Here is a 24719-nt window from a genome sequence, read left to right on the forward strand (position 1 = left end):
CGCCCTGCAAGGCAAGACAGGTTCTCACATGCTTGTGTAGCAAGAAAACCTCAAAGACATCACCACACTCCCCTGAGCCTGCTTCCTTGATATTCTGTAATATTCATTCCTGTTTTCATTCTATCATGCGTATATTCAACAAACATGCATCCGGGGTCCACCTTGTGCGAGTCCTGGAGAGAGAGGGAGAGAGCTGGACTAGCCACTTCCTGCCCTCAAGGAGTTTCCAGTTTAAGTATGGCAGACTAAACACTTGTGATCTGAAAGATTAATATAATATTAAAATCCACAATGATATCTCAAGGAAATGATCTATATTTTGGAGCCAAAGTGACCAACCCAGTTAAACACATTCAACGCTTTTGACATTTGTTCCCTGGATAAGAATTTGACTTTCTAGGCTTTGTAAAAATGACTAGACTCAAAAAAACTAAGGAGAAAATGAAACGGGCTAGATCAAGAGTGCCCTTCTGCCGTCAGTATCATTGTACCACGTTTGTACAAAGAGGTCTGACTCCCACGAGCGCCAACAGAGTGTTACCATGAGACTCCCAGGTCTCCTGCCCTGGCTTCTACACTTAAACAATGAATTATTTGTCTTCAGGCGTAATATGGGGCAGCCTCTAGAACTTTAGAAATATTTGTGCTTCTGACCCCTTATGCCCTCTATTACCCACTGTCTGCAGACACAGAGAAGGCCAGGCCTCCTGTGGGGCGGCCGGCATGTGTTCGAGGAAACTGTGCAGGAAGGTGGCATGGGGGCAGCCCCTGACAGCCTGTCTCGCGTGCATTTTATCTCCACTGGCCACGCACCATTTCTAGAAAAAGTGTGTCGGGGGTCCTGCTGCCAAGCACAGGGGTGGCCGTGGGAAGCCTCGTTGCTCTTGACGGGGAAGTGCTCACTGTGCCCTCTGGGCCGGCGGGACCACAGCCGTCAGCACCGCTCAGACGGAAAAGCCTCCCGCTCGGAGCTTCAGGCATCCGAGTAGAACATCGTTCTCGCGGGATCACACACAAACCAGCTCTGCCGTGCTCTGTTTTGCTCACCCAGAAAGAACCAGCATTTTCTCAGCCCTCTTCAGAGCATGAAGGACAGCAGAGAAGCCGAGCGTTCTGGGCCTCTGATTCATTGGAAGCTGAGACCTACCTCTTATTAGCAGCTAGCCCACGGCCTGGATAATGGTAGAGGCCCCCCAAAAGATGTGCTGAATTAATTAATTACAGATTTAATAATCTAATGAGTTTATGGTCCTATGGCTGGCATGGTATCTGCCACATGGCAAATATCAATAAATATTTGATGAGTGAATGAACCAGCTGCACAGTCTGCAACTCAGGTAAGCTCCGGCTCTAGTACCAGATCCAAGGCCATGATGTTATGAGGCAGACGAAGCTGTTCCAGCCTCTCGCATCCTCACTTTCTGCTCCTGTGCACCCTTTCTAGGGCCTCCCTGGCTCACTCCAGACAACCTGTCTGCGTGCAGTGTGGTCCCGGGACCAGCAACATCAGTATCACCTGGGAATATACTAGAAATGCACGTTCTCAGGCCCCACCCAGACCTACTAAACCAGAAGCTCTGGGCGTGCGGTGTTATCACAAGTCCTCCACGTGATTCTGTTGCATACTGAAGTTTGAGAACTACTGCTTAGGTTTTTAGTTTTGTTTATTTCTTTAAAAAAAAAACCCACATGAGGCTCACCCAGGAGTGTTTGCTGGGCAGGTAGTTTGGCCTCTCCCCCAGATCCTAAGAATTTGAATCTCTAGCGCTGCAGCCAGGGGGATCTGCATTTTGAACAAACGATTTTTTTACACAGTAGAACCACTTCCCCAAAGCTTTGCTTTCTTCCCTTCATCTATTAGTTAATCAGTTTCAGCAAAATTTTCTAGTCAATTAGATTTATTATATTACCTCAGTAAGGTGATAACCAGAGATATTTTAGTATTTAACAGGGAACTAAAGGTCCCTCTGTCCTGAAAGAATAATGTGCCACTAACAATGGAAATTCAGATCCTGTTATAGGCAGTAAAGGATGCTCTGGGTAGGGTGGGAATTTTCCCCTCAAATTAAAAGGCATCATTGGATTCCTATCTGACACAACGAGAGGGGCAAGGGACACATTGGATTATATATTGGCTGTTATGTCTTTAGAATTCAGCTATTAAAAAAAAAGATGTGGCTCACAGGCAAAGTTCAACCTGCAGATGTGTGGGATATTTTTAGCCATTAAAATGTGCTTTATACATAGAAAACTACTATTAAAAATCTGTATTGCCAGCATGTCTTGAAACACTGAAACGCTGATACACTGGACATGTATTCCTGCGTGGTAGCAACTGACTAGACCTGAGGAGAAGCTGCGCCTTCCAGGTCAGCAGTTACCACTGCCTAGCGCTCCCCATCATCTTACTCTGACCCACTTCACTGTCTTACACTGAAGTCCTGTTCCCTGTGGGCATGTGAGTTTGTAACTTCTGCTTTACATGGATTCACCACCATCACCTCAGAGGGAAGCCTTTGGGGAAGCAGAGGGATCCTATTAGGGCCAAGGGAAGGAACACACCGATATCCCAATCAGTCCAATTCTCTCTACGTCCCTTAAAACGATGAAGGTGCTGTTGCTATCATCTGACCCCTGTTGGTCAGGTGGTGTTTCATGTAGCTCTTTGTAACCATTCGAGTTTGAATGTGTTTTCTTGTCTGCTCAGCCAGGGCAGGAGGATTTGCTAGACTTCCATTCCATGAAGGGTCCTTGACATATTGACTTTCTTTCTAGAATTCTACTTAGCATTTTAATGCGTTTTGTCAAGTTGTAATATTTTTTTCCAAAAAAATTAAATAAGTATTTTATTAGAAACATTTTTCATGTGTTAAAATTGAATCACAACATTCACTTCATCTGGTATTCATTCGATTATGAGAATGGCCATTTTTAACCAAGCATATAATAAGACAATACAAATGATAGCTGGTCCACTTAATAGCATTTCCCCACATACCTATCAGAAATATTATACTGCTTACACTATTATTGTATTGTGCATAATGCATTAATAACTAACCTTATAAATTTACGTTATCTATTCCCACTGCAAATAATTTCCCCACCAAATATTTCTGGAAGTCCCTAAGCACATGAATTAAATAAGTAAATGTAGCATCTGCCATTCCCCCCTCTTCTCCTGCTCTGGTGTCTATTTATTGCTTTATATTTACTTTATTAGAAATCCTGGAGTGAGAGGATTTAAATTTATGAGCTCTAATAGCCACTCTGAAGTAGAAGTTAAGGAATAAGTCTTGCTCATGATAGAGTAGGTCGGTTGAAAGATATCATAGCCCTTTCCCACTGCTGACTTTCACAATTCTGTGCTAAGGTAACCATTATTTCCCCAGTGCTCCTATGATGGCTCTCTTTTTGCTAAAACAGAAGAAGGCTGTAAAGCAAGAAGAGTACAGAGACCTGAAACCATCCCCATCCAGGCAGGTCGCCATCCACTTTTAACAGGACCTAACTATTCCACTGTCTTCATCACCAGAACTTTACCATTCCAGGAAACCCCTGCCCAGGAACATAAAAGTTGTAGATAACTTCATTGTTTACTTTGGAAACTTCTCCAAAATCCCATTTCACCTAATATCAGACTGTCTGGCTTTTCAAGAGGTAGCATCAAATGACTGTTTACTCTCCAAGGCTCTTGGAAACCTCTCCATAAAACCCTTGCCTTGCTGTTCCCACCAATTTTATTTTATTTTAATTTTTAACTTTACTTAGGTACAATTGACAAATAAAATAGTAAGCTACTTAGTGTACAATGTGATGATCTGATACGCATATACGTTTTGAAATGATTCCTGCATCGAGTTGACTAACACATCCATCACCTCACATACTGACCCGCCACTTTTTTTGGTGAGAATATATTTAAGTTCTACTCTCTTAGTAAATTTCAGCTATAGAATACAGTGTTATCAACTACAGTCACCATGTTGTAAGTTATATCCTCAGACCTTATTCATCCTATAACTGAAAGTTTGCATCCTTGTATCAACCGTTCCTATCTTTCCCTCTCCCTAGTTCCACCCCAGCAACTAATTTTCTACTCTGTTTCTATCAGTTCAGCTTTTCAAAAAAATTCAATACATCTGATTCCCTGCAGTATTTGTCTTTCTCTGCCTGGCTTGTTTCACTTAGTATAATGCCCTCAAGGTTCATCCCTATTGTCACAAATGGCAAGATTTTCTTCTTTTTAAGGGCTGAATAATAATCCATTATATATATACACACACATATATATAATAATCCATTTTACACACCCACACACACACACACACACACACACCACATTTTCTTGATCCATTCATCCATTGACAGACAATTAGATTGTTTCCATACCTTGGATATCTGTACTTTCATGTTCATTACAGCCTTATTCATCATCATGTCATGGTTCTTACCCAATCTGAACCCTTATACCAGATGCCAAAGCCTCAAAAATATCCTGAGTTTAGCCCTCCCTTCTCCTTGACTTCGTGAACAGTAAACTTAGATTTGCCTGATCCTCCAGGCTTTTCAGCGGCATTTTAAGAGAGCCAGCATTCAACACTCCAAAAGACCAGACTCAACAACCACTCAGTTGGTATGTTTACCAACAATCTGTTTTCCAAACACCCTTTACAGAAGTTTCTGACTCTATTTTAATTTATTAGGTTCTGGCTAGCTGAGACAGGAAATTGATCAGTGTTGGATTCCAGCTCTGGAGCCTCCTGTGCCTGCTCAGCTCCTGGTGAGCTCCATCTCCTGCTCTCATCTGCGTGTGAGACAGCAGTTTATTTTCCTCGGCTTTGAACTTCTGCTGGAAAAAAGAATTAGCTTAGTCATGGAGTAAGTCTAATTGTGGCCTCATCACACAAATACTTTATCTACACATTACTCACTGTTTTTATTTCCAGAGTATAATTGCAAATGCAAAGGAACACATCCCTGGGCCCTTGACAGAATCCAATGCTGTGATGTGCTAAGCCAGCTTAGTACATTTACCCCAAAGCCAGTTCCCTTCAGAGGGAGCAATCCCTTTATCCTTATGCAAATGTTAAGTGCTTTAAATACATTAAAGATGATTGTAAAAATCATAACTCATTAATTCAAAGTGTTTTTTCAACAAGTACAGTATACATAGCAGAGTATATGTTCAGCCCTGGGTGTACAGTGGGGAAGAGAACCAATGCAGTGTCTCCATCATGGAGATTAGTCTAATTTTGAGCAGTCATGGAACAAATATTTGCAAAATAATTACCTACATTGCAATTGTACAAAGTTCTATGAGGGAACTAAAGAGGGCTGCAAAAGTACATGTCAGGGGAACCTAGACAAATCTGGGAACTTGTCCTAAGAAAGTGATCTTTAAACTGAGACTTAAAACTATGTGATCTGATCTGCCTTCACTGGGAGATCTTGAATATTATGATACTAATTATAAGAACAAATCTTAAAAAGATGAATATTATTTTTTGCTTGATTAAGATATATTTTATGGTAAAATTTTACAGGATATCTAAGAAAAAAGAAAAGATTTGGCACACTGTAAGGTCACGGGGGAGTTCTTGACACAGGTTTCCCTAGTTGAATGTGCCCAGTTATTACTGATGGGTGTCTTTTGGTTTTTGTTTGTTGTTTGTCAATATAGATATTCCCTTGCACATGAAAGATATATTGCGATAATCCTCAAATTTCAGGTCAAAATTTTGTTCCATCTTCCCACCTTTTCGTGTATATAAAGTTAAATTAGGAACTAAAACCTCAGTTAGTAATTTCTTCTAATTTTCATTATTTGAAAAATATTTGATTCAATTTTATTTGTAATATTTTTACCCTTCATATACTATTTTTTCTCCTGCTTATATGGAACTGAAAATGTCACAAAACGACAGAGCTATAGAAAGTCCTGGAGAGGTTAGACGGATTGTATTATATTTGTTTAGAAAGCACAAATGAGAACTTCATGAATATAAATTAGTGTTTTATTTTTTCTAGTGTCACATACGATAAATCAGTTCTCTGGAAAGTGACAGTGATATGAACAGTAAAACATCTTCTCATCTCTATGCAAAATAGAGGACTTAAGATAAATAAAAGGAGAATCTGAGAATGCAAAGAAAAGCATTCTTGTCTTAAAGAGATAAAAATGAGAGATGGATAACAGAGAAGGGGGAGGGTTTCATAACCGGGTGATTCCCACCTCACCATGGAAATCAGGCAACAATCCTATTCAAGCTGGGCTTAAAGATTTCACAAATATTTTGCAAACAAATATATTAACATAGTGTATTTTCACAGTCAATCCTCCTATAATTTCCACCTACATCCAGAAAACAATATGATAAGAAGGAAAAAGAGAAGGAAGAAAGGAAGGGAGGGAGGGAGGAAGGAGAACGTGGACTTGTCTCCTTTGCTACATAGACACACAGACTCGGTGTTTTGTTTTAATAAAGCAAATTGCCCCAAATTAACATTTTAGAGGAGCTAATTCATATCTAATGAAAATGAAGATTTTATTTACAAGTATCCTAAAGAAATTGGGGAAATAACAGAAAAGCCGTTATGTAAATATATAGACATGCAACATCATACACGCTGGAGATTACTGGTTCTTTCAGGGAGAATTCAGAAAGAAAAAAGACTGAGGGTTTTGTGCTTATATAAGTGTGTTTTCAATTGCATTAAGGTACTGGAGTCTTAATGTTATTAAATTATTTCTCAGCTCATCCATTTCCTTTTTCCTGTCGGCTCTGTACATCTACAGCTCTAGAGCCATCCCATGAGATAGGAAGGTAAATTACACTAATTCCAGATTGAGCTATCTTTAATTAAAATTTTTCTGTGCAAGGATTTCCTGATGACCACAGAAACATATGGAACTCAGAAGCCCTAACATCTTAAAGTTGAATCAAATTGATTAAATTCTCCATAAAGTTGTTCATCTTTGTGCAGCATAAGAAAATACTGTCCCCCAGGCCTTATGATGGAAGCACTTCCTAGAGTCAATAACATGTCTCTCTGCTTAGCCCCTCTCTTTTCTTTGCTTTCTTTGGATTTCCAGTTCAGGAGCAAGATAACCTCCCAATCAGATACATTACCTCAACTTTGACATCTTCTAGTTTTAATGTCTGAATAACATTTTGCACGTGAATGCTAATAAGGTAATTTATCTGAAGAAAACACTAAATTGGACTCAGAAATTAAAAGAGACAATTTCAAAATGCCAAGATAATTCCTTAATCTATCTCTTAAGCTGCAATAGCTTAAAATGAGAGTCAAGCAATTTGATCAAGTGGCTGAGATACTCAACAGGAAAGGCTGAGATACTCAGCTTCTCCAGGATCTCATAAGGCTTCTGGAAAACTTAGCTGAGTATGCTTCAAAATTTTTCACACTTCGTCAGATTTTTCATAGCTCTTAAAGTATGCTTGGAGCTAGAAAGATGGGCATATCAATCTCCTACACTACATAAACGATAATGAACCTCAGCCATATTGCCCTGGAGCTATTTGGTTACACTCTGATATCCAAGTTCATCACCATTTTTTTTTTTTTTTTTTGCTTTTCTTCTTAAGATCCTATAAAGTTTTTACCATAACAAATGAATTCAATTCGATCATTTGTTCCTGAATGTTTAACTGTGGCTCTGCCACAGAATATAAAGGAATAGAGTTGATCTGTGCTGTCCAATCCAGTAATCACTAACCACATATTGCTATTTAAATTTAAATGCACATTAATTAAAATTAAATACAATTAGATACTTGGCTCTTCAGCCCATACCTACATTTCAAGTACTCCATAATCATATGTGGCTAGTAGCTATTGAATTGGCCAGGACAGAAATAGAAGTCCCATCTTCACAGAAAGTTATATTGGACAGTGCTGAACTAAACGATTAAGGAAATTAATTAATTCTTTACTTCAACTGGGTTAAGATTTTTTCAGCATGTTTTTTCACTTCTCAACTCCTTCAGAATATAGACATGCCTCTCACAAGCCTATAGTTAGGCTAGTATCCAACTTGATAGGTTAATTCAGGATCCATAGAAGAATTTATCAGGCCGCATGAGCAGGTACAGAAAGAGGGTGCCATGCCAACAAGAGCCATTTGAACTGGGCTGTCTGTCTGGAGGATGCAGGACTTCAGGAGGTCAATGAAATTCTTTTTTGTGGAGCTGAAGTCATGGAGCAAATCAGAGGACAGAGCATTAGAGCAGGATGCAGATGAGAAGGAAAGCTAAAGCCCAAATGCAGTTGCTGGCAAAGGAGCACAGAAGGGCAAGGGGTTCCCAAGTGGGAGTCAAAGCTCGATGTCAGAGGGAGGTAGGTCCTGTTTAAACAGAGTGGCAGGTTGTGGCGTCCAGACCATATCAGAGGGCTCACCTCCCTTTGAAATAGCCACTAGGATTGCCAGGTGTGCCACTTCTTGGTTCAAAGGGTTGTATTCATGCAAACCTGGGAATAGCCTACACTTAGTGTATATATATATATACACATATATATCCCACTCTTCATGAAGAGAAGGGCTCTCTTTCACTTTATCTCTCCTTTAGCTTCTTCCTACTCTCTCCTCGCAGACTCTGCTTCTAATCACTAGTTGTGATATTCAGTGTTTCAATTTGTACCTGAGAAAAGCATCAGGGGGAACAAAAACTGTGTGTGTACGTGTGTGTGTGTGTGTGTGTGTATAGATTCAAAGACCCAGGTAACTGAAGAGTGAGCCTGAACCCACACCACTGATGAGTGTAGTACTCCACATAGAGAAGAAAAAAACCCCAAATTATCCAGTGCTAGAAGGGTTAAGATTTTGGAGATGTTGCGATGGGATGAACGTATTTTGCTTGTGGGAAGGACATGAATTTGGGGGGACCAGAGGTTGGACTGTTATGGATTGAATTGTGTCTCCCCAAAAGATGTGTTGAGTTCTAATACCTGGTACCTGTAAATTTGATCTAATTTGGAAATAGGGTCTTTGCAGATATAATCAAGTTAATGCGAATTCATACTGGATTATGGTGGGCCCTAATTCGAATACCAATGTTCCTATAAGATAAGGGAAATCTGAACACAGATACACCCACAGGAGAACACCATGTGATGACTGAGGCAGAGATTGGAGTGATGCGTCTACGAGCCAAAAAATGCCAAGGGCTGTCAGCAACACCAGAAGCTAAGAAAAGACAAAGAATGGTCCTTCCCTAGAGGCTTCAGAGAGCATGGTTCTGCCAGTACAGTAAGTCCCCGACATACGAACCTTCAAGGTGCGAACTTACAAAGATGCGAACGTGCGTTCGCATGTCCAATCATGTAAGTTAGTTCATGTGTCTGGCATACATTGTCACGTGTGTGCATCCTCTACAAGTGGTTGTGCTTTTGTGTACTTTTACTGTACAGTACTGTATAGAGTACAGGAGTACAGTATCTTTATTTCAAGCCCAGGATGTCCAGAAGCAAGCATAAAAGCAGCAGTGATGTAGTTGGTACTGCTAAGAAGCTCCAAGTGATAACGATGGAAACAATAGTGAAAATAATTGAGAGTGGAGCGAGGCGAAAAGATGGTAGACATCACTTGTTCTTATAACATGAATCGTTCAACCATAGCACAATTCTAAAGAACAAGGACAAGATCGTGGAACATGTGAAGTCTGCTGTGCCGATCATGTCGACAATAATATCGAAGAAGCGTGGAAAAGTGATGGAGGAGATGGAGAAACTTCTCAGCGTGTGGATGCAGGATCAGCGTCGAGTCCTGCTCAGCTTAACGCTAATTCAAAAGAAAGCTAAAAGCCTCATGAAGAGTTGAAGAAGAAACACAGCGAAGAATCAGAGGGTGCATCTTTTAATGCCAGCCATGGCTGGCTTCATCGGTTCAAGGTTAGAGCCAACCTTCACAACGTAAAAGTAAGTGGTGAAACAGCAAGTGAAAACACGGTAGCTGCATGGGAATTCCCTGAAACGCTTCGAGAAATTATTGATAAAGTCACGTATTTACCAGAGTAGGTTTTTAATGTGGATGAGACAGGACTGTACTGGAAGAGGATGCCAGACCATAGTTACATCAGTGGGAGGAAAAATTGATGCCAGGCTATAAAGTAGCAAAGGATAGGCTAACTCTGTTGTTTGGTGGCAATGCTTCCAGTGATATGAAGCTGAAGCCTCTCTTAGTTTATCATTCAGAGAACCCAAGAGCCCTTAAAAACATAGCCAAGGGCTCTCTTCCTGTTGTATGGAAGAGTAACCCCAAAGCCTGGGTTACACAGGACATTTTCCAGGATTGGTTTTTCCACCACTTTATTCCGGAGGTAGAGAAATACCGCTTGGAGAAGGATGTCCCATTCAACATTCTTTTGCTGCTCAACAAAGCTCCAGGCCACTCCCCATTCATGAACGACTTTCATCCCAACGTCAAAATAGTGCATCTGCCACCAAATACTACATCGCTCATCCAACCTATAGACCAGGGAGTTGTAGCAACTTTCAAGAAATATTATTTATATCACACTTTTCATCAGGCAGTAAAGGCAACTGATGAATCAGGAACAACCCTGTGACAATTTTGGAAGGACTATAACATCTAAAAGGCCATAAAAATCATTGACTTTGCTTGGTGTGAGGTTACAGCCGTCACCATGAATGGGGTTTGGAAGAACCTTTGCCCACAGTTTGTTCATGATTTTTGTGGATTTGAGAAGGTGATGAGGAGTCCAAAGAGGTCTTCAGCAACTTAGTGACCCTCAGTGAGAAGCTGGAGCTAGATCTGCAAAGAGACAATTTCATTGAACTCCTTGTTGTGCAACACAAGGAGCTTACTAATGAAGACCTGATGGAATTGGAGGCCCAGAGAAAGGACGAAGAGAGACAAGAGGAAGATGAAGTAACTGAAAACGAAAGAGATTCACAATTGCAGGAAATGGTAAGGGGATTTTCTTTATTTGAGGAGGCACTGTTAGTTTTGAGGCACGGACCCGAACGTAGAACGTAAACGAAGGTTGCAGCAGCCGTTCAGAATGCAATCCAGTGCTACTGTGTCATCTACGATGAGAAAAAAAGAGCTACTACCCAGACATCACTGGATCCTTTTTTCAAGAGGGTAAATAGAACTGAATCCAGCAAGGAACCAGAACCTGTGCCATCAATGTCAGGCGTGAGTGAAATTGCAGCTTGCCCTCCGTCTCCTACTGCTGACCATCCTTCAGCCCTACCAGCTCCCACCTCCTCTCCCTCCTCCAGTCAGTAATTCTTCTTGCCTGTTCACCCGATGCCAGCCCCACATGCCAGCTGTTGCACTGTACTACTGTACTTTTCAAGGTACTGTACTGTAAGATTTAAAATGTTTTATTTTTTGTATTTGTTTGCTTTTTATGTATTATTTGTGTGAAAAGTCTTATAAACCTATTATAGTACAGTACTATATAGCCAATTATGTTAGTTGGGCACCTAGGCTAACTTTGTTGAACTTACGAACAAAATTGGACTTAACAAATGCGCTCTCAGAACGGAACTCATTCGTATGCAGGGGACTTACTGTACCTTGATTTCACATTTCTAGTCTCTAGAACTGTGAGATGGTAAATTTATGTTATTCTAAGCTACGGTTTGTGGTCATTTGTTACAGCAGCCCTAAGATACTAACACACCCAAGCACATGCTATACCTCATTCCTATTTTTGGATGTACCTCAGCAGAGAATGCACCTGAAGAGAGACCAGGGATTGCAGCATTTTACTGAGTTACCAGGTCAATGTTGAGATACCTGCTCTGTTCAAGGCAGATTGCCCTTCAGTAAACAAGGTATATATTAGGATGGCAGGTCCAGCTGAGTTTTAGTGACCCTATATGGCAGCAATATAGTAAAGAAAAAAAAAAAGAACAGTAACTGGCCTGACTCTTGGACTAAATAGACTAAAAAGCATTCCTGAGATTTTTGCAGTTATCATAAGACAGAGATTCCAGACAGAGAAAAAAGATACTCTTGCAACAGGTGGAATAAGGGTTTAGCATCATCTAGTTTGAATATGAAAAAGAATATGACCTATTTGATATCTCAGGCCAATAATGCAGATATATTGATTGCAATATAAAAATTCCTTCCTACCTGACATGCTGCACATTTGGGTCTTAAGAAATCCATCCCAAGGACAGCAGGAAGAGAATGTACTCTTTACTTTCCTTTAGGACCAAAAGGAGTAAGAACAAAAAATTCATATAAAGATGCTGTTGTAACCTAGCCTAACTCTCATATTTCACTTTTTCAATGTCACATTTTTATGGAGATGTATATTATTTAATTTTTAATTTTTTCAAATTATTTCACAAGCTATATCAAAACTCTAGTTCTCTGGTAGCTACAACCTGGACCTTGATGCCTGCTCTAGTTCTGCTACTCAGGCTCTGGGTCACTGGAATGCAGGCCCTTGGTATAAATGAGCACCGTGAGTCTGGAAATACTCCTGGGGATTCAGAAAGGAATTTTATTCTATGGGCATCAGTCTACACCTCCCCATCTACCCACTGCATATACAGAACCAAACTCAATGGTCCTTCTACTGAGATACTTTGTTTTCTCTGACTATCTAGCTCTCTGCAAGATTAGAGACCAGCCCTGAGGGTTCATCTCACTGGCTTGAGGAGCTGAGGCCTTTAGGTCTTTCTTCCTCCTGCCCATCTCTATCAGAACTCTTCTCACAGCTCTCAGTATCAGCTTGTACCATCCTTACTTATTAAGAACCCGGCAGGCTCCATGTGACCCTGAGAAGACCTCTTCCCCAAAGGATTGGGGACTGTGCAACACCTATGGTCATGATGCCTGGGCAGGGATTCCAGATTGTCACACACTCATTGACTTAGGCTCCTGGTCTTCCCTCTTGGGAATGGAGGAAGCAAGTAGCCTTGCTCTCTATTAGTCGGGTTTCTCCTATCCTGCCCCAACCCACGATTTGGTCCTGTTGTGCTCAATTCTCCCCTAGAGAATAGTCCATAATGCAGCACAGCTGGGGCCCCATCATTAGCATAAATAGCAGGGGATCTATTTCATACATGGAAACTATTGTTTATATTAAGCTATGCATTTTGAAGCTATTTTATTACTACAGGTATTTCTTTATTGTTTTAGGAACTGAAGTGGGAAAGGCATGCATGATTAAGCATTGTAATCTTCCAATAGAATAATGTACCACCAAGTAATTAATAGCTTCTTCTATTTAATGTGCTGGAATCTCTAAAAAAAAAAAATAGAGCCACAATTTTTTGGCTGGTGAATGTACCATTCAAACTACAGTGATGACAAAAAAGGATTGCTTGTGCCCTGGTTCATTGGCAGCAGCAAATTATTGGGACATGCTTGAGCAGTTTTTAGTTTTATATTTATTTTTTCTTTTGTGATGTTGTATTAACTTTCTCTATACAAGTCTCCCAACTTCAGGGAGTACTAGTGTAAAACTAGATGCAAATTATTTGAGACATTTGAAATTACCAAAAAGATCTCTGGGTATGTACCAGAAGAGAACTTCTACAAAAATTCAGTCTTATGCTTAAACTTTGAAGTACAATACACTTTACTTCTGTTTTAACCTACTAGCCAGTTTACTTACTCCTTACCTTTTTTTCCCTAGTTTCCAATACCCAGATACTAATTAAGTTATAAAATATTTCTGTTGTTAATGTGGTCAAATAGGTAACTTTTATTCTAACAAATACACGTGGCCACCATCACAATAGGGCATATCAAAATTGAACTTATCTGTTGCACAGAGACAGACTATTTATGGCAGTCACACCAGAAATTCTGGTTAAACTTAACCACTGTTTTCTGCACAAAAAAATCATAAGTAACACTTCTGAATTCCTATCAACTGTGCTTCCATTTAGACTGACAACAACAATTAATTTGTTCAAAAGTTATTGTCAAAACACTTCCTGGAAGCAATGGCCAGGGAATAGGGAATCACCAATTTTATGTAAGGACCATCTTCAGAATCACGGAAGAAGGTTAAAAGGTTATTCTCAGAAACTGAATCCAACAAAGAACAAGACGAAAGATATGCTATAAATTTCTTCTTAAAAAAATCTTATTTTAATAGGTATTTTATTAAAAGTATTGCTTATGAGAGCAGGATGTCATCTAAAATCTACATGCTAGGACTTTCATCTAAAATGCAATGGATATAAGGAAAACTAAACTTGACTAGTATTTGAAAGTTGACTGTCATTAGGTAACATTAGACTAGAAAAGTCTTTTGCTAGAATGATGAAAAGAAGGGAAATGGCTTTTTACAAAATTAGTAAATATTTGCTTAGCATCATTCAATAAAGACTATGAATCATTTAAGTACCAGTAACATGGTGCCCAGTACGTAAGGTCAAATTTGTTTTACTATCTTTACTGGTCACATAAGAATTCCTCTTAGGGAGGAAATGATCCTCAAAACACTACCTTATATTCCGTTAAGAAAGATGAGAACTTAGCAGAGGGCATAAATCTCAGCAAAGGACATTATAATTGATGTGGCAGAGAGCTATTTTGCCTGAGAAAAGAGTAATTTGTGGGGTTTGTGCCCAAAAGGAAATGGGAAAGACAAATAAAGAGGAATGAGAAGGAAACAGGAAGAGAGGAGTAATGAAATCTCCAGAGATGGGGTAAGCATACATTATCCTTATTTTCCCCAATGCTATTATGTGAACCTCTTCCCTCATTCATTTCCAGAAACCACTAGTAATATCTACCAGGATCATGATCACGATCACTGTGTTTAAGAGTACGTGTGTGTGCACGTGCACACATGCACAATTTGAAGAGAATGAATTTCATATCTTGGCTGTCACGATGCATAACCAAGGTTACTGATGCAAAGGAAAGAGACAGAGGAACAGAGAGAGGGAGAAGGAGGGAGTGAGGAAGGGAAGGAGGGAAGAAAGTAAAAAGAAAGAAAGAAAGAAAGAAAGAAAGAGAAAGAAAGAAAGAAAGAAAGAAAGAAAGAAAGAAAGAAAGAAAGAAAGAAAGAAAGAAAGAAAGAAAGAAAGAAAGAAAAAGAAAGAAAGAAAGAAAGAAAGGAAGAAAGGAAGAAAGGAAGGAAGGAAGGAAGGAAGGAAGGAAGGAAGGAAGGAAGGAAGGAAGGAAGGAAGGAAGAGGGAGAGAGAGAGGGAGGGAGGGAGGGGAGGGAGAGGAGGGAGGGAGGAGACATGGAGGGAGGGAGGGAGGAAGGAAGGAAGGAAGAGAGGAAAGAAGGAGGAAGTATTCCCTTGAACTTGAGAAAGGAATTCAGGAAAATCTTGGCATGCAACTTCCATAGGTCGAGAAATTGGGAGGGTTCTGGATAATGTTATTTAGATCTCAACATACAGGTGGCTCCAGCTGATTCCTTACTGGCACTAGGAAGAGATGTTTTTTGTGAGGTTGAGGTACTTTCTAAAACTCCTCTAGGGCCTTATTACTATTCAATCTTTTTATTCTGATAGACCCTGCCCTGCCTCCCTGAGTTGATCTTTGGCAACTGTGCAAAGTTAGTCATACCAATAGCAGGAAGGATAACAACCATGTTTCCATTACACAGCAGGAATTGGGATGCAATGTTAGGACTTGGATGGGATGCACCAGGGACTCTCCTCCCCTAATAAGGAATGGCTCAGTGCACAGAATTCCACCTGAAAGTGCCCTGGCTATCCTGTATCATGTTGCCACTCTTCTTCTTTAGTGGGGTCAGACCCTGAAACCAATGCCATTTGATCAGAGCCATTATTTAGTATCTTGACAATTCCATACTCCAGGGTTTTCTACAATGGAGAGGTCCTTCAAAACTGTTTTGGTCCAACCTCCAGATTAAGACTCTTGGTAATGCACCAACCTAACCCACACCTGGACAGCTTTCTTTGGGGGGGGACCCTGTGTGTTGGATCATCCAGCTGTGATTGCTGGGGTCAGCCTTAGCAGCCTGCTGTGTTTCTCCCCACCAGTGCCCTCTGCCTTTGAGCTGAGTATTCCAGAGCCAAACTAACCATATGATGTAACATCTTTTCTATTATATTTCTGGGAGGAAACTGCAACTCAGAGTTGTTAAGATGTTGCTCAAGGTCATATAACTAAACTAGATTCTCAGAAACAGTTTTGTCTAAATCTAGACCATCTGTTCTCTCCACGTTACCACCCAGCCTCCCATTATTTATATTCTGAATCACTCCAAAAATGATTTACAGCTTTAAAATTAATAACTGAATTCTGGTTTATAAATCAGCCTCCTGTGCATTTGGGTAGCATGAATAAATTCCAGTGAAATTTAACCTAATGATAAACTGGTCCTCAGTATTGTAGATCCAGAAACTGGACCGATGGTGAGTTCACCAAAGTGAAGACACCCCATAAGACGACCTGAAACAAATGCTCTGATCTTTTGCAAGTATTAGAACTACAACGGGAATAGTTTGGTTTCCATGAGTCTCCATGTAACCATATACACTCTGGATAATGCCACTTAAGAGACTATTATACACTGAGACTAGAGATCATTTGCAATTATCCTCACCTCTCAATAAGTCGCCTTAACAGCAAATTGAGTTCAACGATTAAACCGTATCTGTAAGCTCAGAATAGCTGCACTGGGGACTAGAATGAGTCAGTGCTTCCAATACATTCTCGCCTTATCTTGCCACATTGCAGCACCACCCAGCTGCTGGCACAGAGATCCCTCCATAATTCTCAGCTCTTTCAGCTGGATCTTAATTTTGGAAGCACGGTGGGTATTTGATGTGCTTCACTAACACATTTGGACCCACTTCTTTTCAAAGTGATTCTTACTGATCTCCTTTAAATAGAACTTTGAAGTTTTCTTCCTTCTTAGTGGGCCCATCTCATTGGCTATCTACCTAAAGAGTTATCGCCAACAGTCAGACTAATATTACAAATGCTTTTAACATTATGTTAACTCATTTACTATCCAAGCCTCAAAAGCCAATTTTTCAACCTCTAAAAAGAAACGAAGTTTTTCTCAGAATGGCAGGGCATTTCTTTACTTGGTCTGTTCTTTAGCACCACACTGGTTAGGAACAAAATTTCTGTGTTCACAGCTGAGTACAAATGCCAGCAACAGCCCCAGTTATGTGGTCTCGGGCATGTGCCTTAATCTGTCTAAACCTCAGTTTCTGTTTCTGTCAAATAAGACTATCTACCTTTATATACATTGAAAAATGTATATAAGGAATTTAGAATAGACTACAGTACCTAACTATGTGCTCAGAAAATATTAGCTATTGTTATTCATTAAAGTATTGTCATAAATTAAAAATAAATGAATATCCTTAAAAAATGCAAGTTATCGCTTGGAGGTGGGGTAGAGGAAAGCATTTGTGTATCCAAGGTATTTATATGTGTCCGTGGATTAGGCTTCCATTTAGCTTTAACAGGTCTTCTTTCAACTTTTCTCCTGTATGATTAATGTATTTAGCAGAGGACTGACAGAGTAATCTCTCTAAAACCCATCACTAATCTGGTTACATTCTGTTCAGAAGAATTCAGTGGATCCTCATCATCAAATAATTCAAACACACTACAATCTCTTTGTCTTGACACCCCTCACGCCTATTCAAAGGGCCTTGAAATGTTAACTATGAAGAATCTAGCAGAGGGCTTGGGACATAATTAGCACACATTAAGTCTTGCTTTGTCTTCCTTTCCTTGAATATTATTGCCCAACTCAGCTACAACTCCCTCTGCACTTCTGTGGGTAGGGACCGCTCAATGTCTCCTGAACATAACTAATATTCCCAACTGCCTCCATGCCTCATCCTATCGGTCAACCTTCCTTTTCCTTCAAGCTCAGCTCAAATGTTAACCCATCTATAATTCTCTGCCTAGTATTCCCATCTGAGGAAGCTCTGTGATTTTTCTAAACAACTCCCTACTCTTGTACAGCTTATTACACACTTCTGGAATTCTCCAAAAGTTTCATACTGCTTTGGAAATGCTAAGGAGTCCTATTTTAGACAAAGGTAGTGCTACATGGGAAATGGTCTATTAGGAACCCAACACCCCTCCAAACATAGGAATTGACTGAGGCTTGAACATGTGAAAAAGACTTTGAAGTCTAGCAGACCTGGGTTTGAGTCTCATCTCTGGGATTTAACAATTACTTGGCCACGGGCAATTACTTTACCTTTATGGGAATTGTTTTCCTCTAATAGGACTACTAATACCCACTTCTGAGGTTTTCTTCTGCAGATTTGAGGTAATATATGAAAACCCAGAGCCCAGCCAAAAAGGATCTGCTAAGTAAACAGCAAATATAATTATTATTTAGTCAACTGGCAAAACTATTGGCTCTAGTGGTCAATTAGTCAAGCCTGGATCATACCGAAGCCTCATAGGAGTTCACTGAGTTTTTCTAGGGTATAGGTGAGCTGTGTCAGTCAGAGTTCAGTTCAGCTATGGCTCAGTGCAAAACCAAGTGATACCTTGCTTTGAGAGGTCGAGTCAGATTCCTCCTGAAGAATATGAATCATTTTCATGAGTATATTAAACCACAAAGGAAGTTATTTTGACTCAGTGTTACATCCATGTTTCCCTTTGAGAAAGCAGACACTGGAAAACACACTGATCCTACATCTTTTAGTGTAGGTATCAGTATTACATCTCCATGTGTAACTAAGAAATATGAGGCCCAGGCATAGATGTGTGCTTGTCCAATATTTCAAACTTATCTAATAATAGAACTAGGTCTGAAACTAGGTTTTCTGACTCCTGAATCAGCATTCCCTATATGAGGTACATGAAAGGGCCGAGCATATCACTAGCATACTCAATAAGTATTCATTTTATTTTCCTTTGTTCTTCTTTTCACCTATTCTAAGTTAAACCTCTATTAATTACAACCGCTCCAAGCTTGTTTCAGTTGGGAAGTTGCTTTTGTTTTTGAACAGGAAGAGAAAGAGGAGTCTAAAATGATGGCAATAAAATCCTTTTTCCCATGGTGAAGTTGTATATTGTTCATACAATGGAATCAATTTGGCTAAAGAATTCAAACTTTAAAGGAAAATCTCTTCATCTCTTCACAGTGGGTAAGAAACAAGCATTTCTTTTCTCAGTATGAAGAAAATTGAAGTGCAGATAGATGAAAGTTATGTCTAAAAGATATCAAAACCTTTTTCATTTTGCATCTGGATGTTTTTGACATTATATAGAGTCAAAGCAAATTTCTGCAAGTCTTAGAAAATCAGAGTAGAGGAATAAAGAATAAAATCGAAATTTTCTAGGCCTCTCTTTTATCATCACTTTATACTTTTGGCAGCAATGCTTCTGTATTCCTCATTGTTTCTAAATATATCTATATTTTTTCTCAAAATCACATTTGCTTTTGAAAATGTTTATCATGCTTAAGGTAAATGAATTACTTCACAACCCATTGACTGACAAATTAATTCTTTTTGGAGACAAAGTAAGCAATCATGTTAGATTAAAATTCCTCATTGATGAACATTCCAGGATGCCATTTACCAAGTATTCATATGTTTGTTAAAAAAAAAAGGTAATATTTGATAAATTGGTGTTTATGCAATTTTTTATGAATTAGCATTTTGAGTAGGCATAACTCAGACATATATTTAAAAGCCTTCAGGAGGGGTAACCTGATCTATGTGTTTCTTGGGAAAAAGAAAACCTTTTTCTTTAATGTTTTATAGGTCAAGATAAAGAGTATCTGAAGGATGGGCTTCCCTGGTGGCACAGTGGTTGAGAGTCTGCCTGCTAATGCAGGGGACACGGGTTCGAGCCCTGGTCTGGGAAGATCCCACATGCCGCGGAGCAGCTGGACCCGTGGGCCACAGCTGCTGAGCCTGCGCGTCTGGAGCCTGTGCTCCGCAACAAGAGAAGCCGAGATAGTGAGAGGCCCGCGCACCGCGATGAAGAGTGGCCCCCGCTTGCCACAACTAGAGAAAGCCCTCGCACAGAAACGAAGACCCAACACAGCCAAAAATAAATAAATAAATATATAATAAAAATAATTTAAAAAAAAAATAACTCCCATCACAACTAATGGACACCTGGTAAAACATGCTCAGAATATAATCTGTTTTAAAAAAAAAAAAAAAGAGTATCTGAAGGAATTCAATCTTTATACTAGACACAGAGGGGCCGCAGCCATTCCACCACTCAGGAAAACATTCTCTCACTTTTTCTTCAAAATTTACACCAAAGGAAAGCAGAAGTCGCTATATAAATAGTTGGATTATTCTCCATATCTATAAAGATCCAAAACCTAATTAGATTAAAATTTTGTATACAGGTATAATGTCTTCGGTATGAGACAGGCAGTCAATAAGAGCAGTCCATTAATTGCAAGGAAGAGAACCTGTAACAGACACTTTGTTGCCTATTAACTATCCATTTCCCTTTATTCTACACCATCAGAATCCCAGTTGTTTCTGTGATATCAATGTTTCCTCATTAAAAAAAAAAAAATTTCCCAGCCTCCCTTGCAGGTACGTGTGGCCAGTGACATTCTCCTGGCTAATGAAATGTAAGCAGAAGTCATTATGTGTGGCCTCTCAAAAAGCTCTTTAAAAGCACGTTGACAAAGACCTTTGACTCTGCCCTTTCCATTCTTCCCGCATGGAACATCGATGTGATGCTAGAGGCATTGCAGCCATGGGTCAACCCTTAGGAGACATGCATGAAGAATCTGAACACAGGCTGAGTGGAAAGAGAAAAAGCCAGGGCCTCAAGCGGCATCATGGAACCATTTTATCAGTCTGGGAATTCCAACTTCATGCATTCCTTATTCTAGGGGACAAAAAAAACAAAAACAATTTAAAGAGCTCTAACTGGATAATTCATAATATAGTGAGTTTTCTGTTATGTGCATCAAGTATTTCTTTTTCTCTTAAATATCAGGCTTATTTATCCTTTGAAAAGGAAAATTTTAAATTAACATTTTTTCTTCCTTGTGGAGTCATTTTGTGGTAGAATGGACATTTTATCAGCAGCATAAGGATTTCTATATTGATCATGCTCACCCTGGAAATGTCCACAACCCCAATTACACAGAACTGATTAAATCATCAAAGAAGATAGGAGGACATATTTTATATGGACCCAAAGCACTGTCTCCTTACTATTTGTACTGTTACTACCACTACTTCTATTCTACTACTATTAATATTAATAATGCATAGAAACACTGAAATGGGAAGAGTAGTTCTCTTTTCAGATATGAATGACTAAAGCAGCTTTTTCCAACTTACCATTTTATTAATTATGAAACTTTTTAAGAAGCCACTTTTAAATTAAGATATAATTTTCAATAAAATGTACATCTCAAATTTTCAATTCAATGACTTTCATCAATTTTCATCACCCATTTATTGTCAGTCTTTTTAATTTTAGCAATATTAGTGCTATCTCATTATGGTTGAAAATTGTTTAATAACTAATGATGTTGAAAATCTTTTCATTTGTGTATCTTTGGTGAAGCGTTTGTTTCAACCCTTATTTTTTACTTGGTTATTTGCTTTCTTATTGAGTAGTAAGAATTCTTTACATATTCTGAATGCAAAGCTTTCATGGAATATGCGCTTTATAAATATTTTCTCCCAGTCTCTGGTTTTTCTTTTCATTGCTGTAACAGTGTCTTTTGAAGAGTCAAACTTCGAAAATCAGTCTGAAATCAATTTTGTGTTAATTTTTGTAGATGTGAGGTAAGAGCTAAGAACTGAGGTTTAATTTCTTTCCCTTTATTCCTTATTTTTATATATAGTTGTCTGATTGTTTCCACATCATTTGTTGAAAAGATCTTTTCCTTCTTTGAATTACCTTGGCACCTCTGTTGAAAATCAATTGGCAGTTTTGTTGGATATCAATTAGATTTATACACATACCCCACTATGTTCCATCAATGTATGTCTTTATTTACCCAAATACTGTCTTGATTACTACAGCTTTAGGGTTAAGCCCTGAAACCAGGTAGTACAAGTCCTTCAACTTTGCGTGTGTGTGTTTTAATTGTTTTGACTATTTGCAATTGTTTGCATTTCCATATAAAGTTTCCATGAAGTATGATGTTAGCTTTAGGGTTTTTGTAGGTGCCCTTTGTCAGGTTGAAGAATTTCATTATTTTCCTAGATTTGCTAAGAATCCTTTGTCTAAATGGGTGTTGAATTTTGTCAAATGATTTTTCTGCACCTATTGAGGTGATCATATGATTTTTAATTTTTAGTTTATTAACATGGTGAATTACAATGATTTTCTTTTCTTTTCTTTTTTCTTTTTTTTTTTGTCCTGGCTGAAGGATATATCAGATATTAAACTGATAAGAACAGAAACTACAGTTGATCTTAGCCAGAAGACTGAGAAGTGATCAACAATTTTGATTTTCAAATGTCAAACCAATCTTGTACTGCTGAACTAAATCCCACTTGGTTATGATTTTTTTCTCCCTTTTATATATTGCTGAATTTGATTTGCTAAACTTTTGTAAAGAATTTTTTGCATCTATGTTTATGAGAAATGTGATAAACAGTTTCCTTTTTATTGTATCATCTTTGGCTTTCGTATCAGTGTAATGCTGGCCTCATAGAGTGATTTGGGAAGAGTCTTCTTCTATTTTCAGGAAGCAGATTCTAAACTTTACATAGAAATACAAACAACTGCAAATAGACACAAAGAAACACAATTTTTTTTTAAGAAACACAGAGTTGGAGAACTTAACACCACTTGATTTCAATACTTAACCTTAAAAATTATGTAGAATTGATAATATTTCTCCTTTCAGTGTTTGTTACAATTTACTAGTAACTTTTGTGATTTTACCTCACAAGAAACTTGTTCATTTCATACAAGTTGGAAATTTATGGCCATAAAGTTGTTTATTTTATTCCCTTATTAATCTTGTAATATTTGCATGATCTGTAGTGATGCCTTTTCCCTCAGTCCTGTTATTGGTAACCTATGTCTTCTCTTTTCTCATCAGTCTGACTATACCTTTTTCAATTTTATTGATCTTTCAAATAGTTTTTTGTTTTATTGATATTCTATATTGTTTTTGTATTTTCTATTTCATTGAATACTCATATTTATTATTTCTTTCTTTTTGCTTACTTTGGTTTAACTTTCTCTCTTCTTTTTACAATTTTTTAAGGTAGAAATTTATATTACTGATTGAGGTCTTACAAATATAAGCATTTATTGCTATAAATTTTCCTCTAACCACTACTTTGGCTGCAACTCACAAGTTTCATTGCATGGTAGTTGCACTTTCATTTAGTTCAAAATATTTTCTATTTTTCCCATGTAAACTTTTTCTTTGACTCATGCTTTACTTAGAAATGTGTTATTTAATTCACAAATATCTGGGTATTTTCCAGATATGTTTCTGATGTTGATTTTTTTTAATTTAATTTTATTGTGGTCAGAGAACATACTTTTTAAATTTCACTCCTTTTTACATTTATTGAAATTTGTTTTATGTCCCAGAATATGGTCTGTCTTCATAAATGTTCCATAAGCACTTGAAAAGAATATACATTCTGCTGTTCTGGGTGAAGCGTTCTGTAAATGTCAATGAGATTAAATAGGTTGATAGTGTCATTCAAGACTAGTGTGTTCTTACTGATTTTTCTGTCCTCCTCTTCTATTAATTATTGAGAATAGGATGTTAATATATCCAAATATAATTGTGGATTTGTCTTTTTTTGTTGTTTTATTGGTTTTTACTTCATGTACTTTAAAGCTCATTATTAAGGGTAAACAAAATTAAGATTGTTATATCTTGATCATTTGACACCTTTATCACTAGGAAATGACCTTCTTTACCCATGGTAATATTCCTTGTTTCAAAAATTTACTTTGTTTAATATTAACATAACCACTATAGCTTTGTTTTGATTAGTATTTTATGAACTCTCATTTTCGATCCTTTTACATTAAACTACCTGGTCCTTTATAATTAAACTGAATTTTTCTAGATAGCATATGATTGAGTCTTCCTTTTATATCAATCTTACAATCTCTGCCTTTTAATTATACTATTAATTTTTAATGAAATTACTGATAAAGTGAGGCTTAAACTTACCTTCTGGCTATTTGTTTTCTATCTGTCCTACCTAGTGTTTGTTGTTGGGGTGTTTTCCTCTTTTCTTGCTGTTTTGGTATTAACTGAATGTTTTTGATTATTCCACTTTACCTACATTGTTGGATCATTAGTTAAACCCCTTTTGGGAGTTTTAACGGTACTTCTAATATTTGCAATATACATATTTACATACATCTTTAACTTCTACATTCAAGTAATATTATACAACTTCATGTATAGTATAAGAACTTACAACAATGTATTTCCATTTCCTTACTTCTTTCTGGCCTTTGTGTCATATTTTATTTTACATATGTTATAGACCCCAAAATACACTGTTATTTTTGCTTTTAAAAGCCTATTATCTTTTAAAGTCTTTAAAATACTTTTGAAAGCTTTTAAATGTTCCCATATAATTACTGTTTCCAATGTTCTTCATTCCTTTGTGTAGATCCAAACTTCTGGTAACATTTTCTTTCCTCCTGAAAGATTTATCTTAACATTTTTTGTAGTAAAGTTCTGATAGTCATAAATTCTCCTTAGCCTTTTTATGTCTGGAAAAAGTCCTTATTTTTATTTTATTTTTAAAACATAATGTTTCCTGGATATAAGAATTTTAGGTTGATTTTTCTT

The 24719-nt window shown here is 38.1% G+C and overlaps 1 pseudogene; it reads right to left on the reverse strand.

Annotated features, from left to right (window-relative positions):
- Nucleotides 1-22253: 22253 nt before the first annotated feature.
- On the reverse strand, nt 22254-22374 carry LOC118905572 (annotated as a pseudogene).
- Between the last annotated feature and the right edge of the window lie 2345 nt (nt 22375-24719).

This window comes from Balaenoptera musculus, chromosome 12, assembly GCF_009873245.2.
Source record: "Balaenoptera musculus isolate JJ_BM4_2016_0621 chromosome 12, mBalMus1.pri.v3, whole genome shotgun sequence".
NCBI lineage: Eukaryota > Metazoa > Chordata > Mammalia > Artiodactyla > Balaenopteridae > Balaenoptera > Balaenoptera musculus.